This window comes from Belonocnema kinseyi, chromosome 5 (genome assembly GCF_010883055.1).
Source record: "Belonocnema kinseyi isolate 2016_QV_RU_SX_M_011 chromosome 5, B_treatae_v1, whole genome shotgun sequence".
Lineage (NCBI taxonomy): Eukaryota > Metazoa > Arthropoda > Insecta > Hymenoptera > Cynipidae > Belonocnema > Belonocnema kinseyi.
In genome coordinates, this window is record NC_046661.1 from 28,121,790 (window position 1) to 28,125,084 (window position 3,295).

Genomic DNA, 3,295 nt, shown 5'->3' on the forward strand with positions numbered 1-3,295 from the left:
TGTATAGAGCTCCAAGGAGATTATGTTGAAAAATAAAAAAAAATTTACCCAAAAAAAATTGTTTTTATACTTCATTCTAAGGACTTATTGAACTACCTCGTAGGTTTCAATTTTTGGAAATATCCCTTTTATTCACATTCTCTCCTTCGCCAAACCACATTTTATGTCGTATGTAGTAGATACATTAGACCAAAAAATAGAAGGTCTTCAACAGATGTTGTACAAAATATGTACATTAATTGTTATGGTGGCGCAAAAGAAAGTCTTGGCCATTCTTAGATTCCTCATCTCATTTGTTCGACTTGTCTAAGTGACATTAGCAGACATTGCAAAGACGAAGGAAAAAACTTTGTATCTCTCTGCCTATGATTTGACGTGAACCTTCATGTCATGAAATCATACTTTATACATCACATAAATCTGGCGTTCGCACCCCCGTTTCTGTAACGGGTAAGTTCTGAAAGAAGTGGTACCTCTACGTGGTTCAGAATGGGTAACGCTGAAACCACTTCAACTGAATTTAAAATGTTTCTCACGCTGTATTAAGCGAGTTCAAATTCCATTTATTCATAAAGTGCCTGATACTATAGCATTCTTGAATGGCGGCAAGGTTACAATTTCGAAAAATCACAGAACCCACATAAAAACTTTTCAGGTTTTTTCAAATTTGGCATTTAAAATCTCTTGACCTTCATCTCTACATGTCCACTTAAACCTAAAAGTATCCTGATTTACTTGCTTAGCGATGAATTTGGTAGGTTTGACCTTGAACAGACCTTAATACTGACCTGATGGTATCAAACGGACACGGGATTCGAATTCAGCGATCACTTAAACCTAAAGGTACCCTGATTTAGTTGGTTAGCGATGACTTTTGTAGGTATGACCTTGAACTGGCCTTGATACTGACCTGATGGCGTCAAACGAACACCAGATTCGAATTCAGTGACCACTTACAACTGAAGGTAACCTAATTTAGTTTGTTAGCGATGAATTTTGTAGGTTTGGCCTTCAACTGACCTTCATACTGACCTGATGGCGTCAAACGGACACCGGATTCGGATTCAGCGACCTCAAAAAATATAAGCTACACCTAGTCGCTTTTATGTTGCAGGCTTGGGCACAGTTTGTGATCCTGTGTAATCCACAGACTCGTTTGCAAGTCTACTATTCTTTCAACTCGTTCAAGTTCATTCAAAATGAAATGAAATCAGCTAATTAATGATTTAAGAATGTTTTCCGGCGGGTCAAAGAATGTTTAAAGTATTTATTATTTTTTTTATAAACAAATGAAAAGTGCCAACTACTCTTTTCAGTAGTGATGTTGACATTTCTCAGTATAAATGATTCCTTTCTATTATAGTTCGTCAATTTGAAATAATGATTGATTATCCATCAATATTCCATTAATAAATGCACAATTTAACCGTTTTTAGCATATAAACCGTGCTTTTTCAAAGAAATTAACTGCAGAAAAATGTTTAATTAACGCCAGTCGTTAGCCTCCGATTTGTAAAATCATAGTTTGCAGAGTAGGGTGGCTCAAAAACGCTTCTTTTTTAGAGGAAAACTATCCCCCCAATTTCATTCCAAATCCGAAAAAAGAAATTCCCTAATTTATTTAATTAACTTTTTTTTCTATTTTAAAAGGAATAATTTTTTAAGGTTTAAAAAAATGTGACGGGAAAGTATGGGTGCCTGTAGAGAATTATCCGACGAAGAATTTCATGTATTAGACATATGGGTTTGACACTCCTAACATACTCTCACGAATACCTGAAAAATACCCTTAAAACAAAAAATGTCAATTCTTCATGAAATTGACATTTTAAGTACTGTATTCTCGTTTTTTTTTACTTAAAATTATTACTGTTTGTCTAGTGGAATATTTATAATTATTGGTTTATTAATTATTAATTATTTAAACAAATGGAATTCGTTTAAATAATTTTTTTCTCGAAAATTTGTTTCCCCCCTCCCCTTAAAATGATTACTATTAGTCTAGTGAAATATTTAATAACATTGGTTTATTAATTTTCAATTGTTTAAACAAGTGTAATTCGTGTAAATAATATTTGTTTTAAAATTTGTTTTTCCCCTACAAATTATAACTATTGGTCTAGTGGAATATTTATTAACATTAGTTCAGTCGTTTTCAATTATTTAAATAAATTGTATTGGTTGGAATAATTTCATTTAGAATTTTTTTAAATAAAAATTATTACTGTAGGGCTAGGGGAATATTTATCAGTAATAATTAATTACTAATTAAGAATTAATGTAATAATAATTAATTTATCATTTATATATAAGTAATAATTTTTATTACAAAATTATTTTTTTAAAGTAATCAAACAATGTTGATAAATATTCCTCTGAAGAAATAGTAATAATTTTTATTTCAAGAAATTTAAACAAATTCCATTTGCTTAAAAACATGAAAATTAATGAACTAATGTCAATAAATATTTTACTGGACCAATAGTCATGAGTTTTAAGAAAAAAAAACGAGTTTTCGAAAAAAATTGTTGAAACATATTCCATTTGTTTAAATAATAATTAATTAATAATCTAATGTTAATAAATATTCCACTAGACCAATAGTAATAATTTTAAGTCAAAAAATCTGCCCGCTTCGGGGGCACATTCTCATCGCGCACTGCGCGCGTGGCTTGTTTCGCTCGTAAGTTTGAGCGCGCCTAGGGCGCAGGACTGTTGGTTGTCGCGCTTCGCGCTTGATAATGTATTTACCTCGCGCTATGCGCTCGATCTTCCTGCATAGACTTTTAAAACTAAAGGTGAAAACATTGACAACATTAATTTGGTGATTGTGAATTCTCTTTTGTTAAAGCTCCTTCGGCTTTAACGAACGCATTCTCATCACGTATCTCGTGCTTCACATTCGAGTTTATCCCTGCAATTTTATATCATTCCCATAAATGTATTTTATTATAATTCGTAACTTGCATTGGTATTAAAACAGACGAAGTTTCATTGTCCCGTTAAAAAAATGCGCATTCTTAAAAAAATTGGTTATTTAACGCTTTATTGCAACTTTGATTGTTTTTCCAGAAACTGAATTTGCTCATTTACAATGGTTTCTTTATGATTTAAACTTTACACATACGGTCTACTGAGGAGCCTTACCGTTTTTAACTTCTAAATTATGTATATATAATAAAATAATATAAAATTGTTCGGTTTTGATTCCTCTAGAATCAAACCGAAGGGCCTATGACAAAGCCACCGAACGCGTCCTCGGGTTGCGGATAGAGGGTCCCTGTACCAAGGGTTT

The 3,295-nt window shown here is 32.1% G+C and overlaps 1 protein-coding gene across 1 annotated transcript in view; it reads left to right on the forward strand.

The window, feature by feature from the left end:
• Positions 1 to 3,295, forward strand: part of LOC117172558 (ER membrane protein complex subunit 10) — a 92,466-nt gene that overhangs the window by 17,979 nt on the left and 71,192 nt on the right. The window lies entirely within an intron of this gene.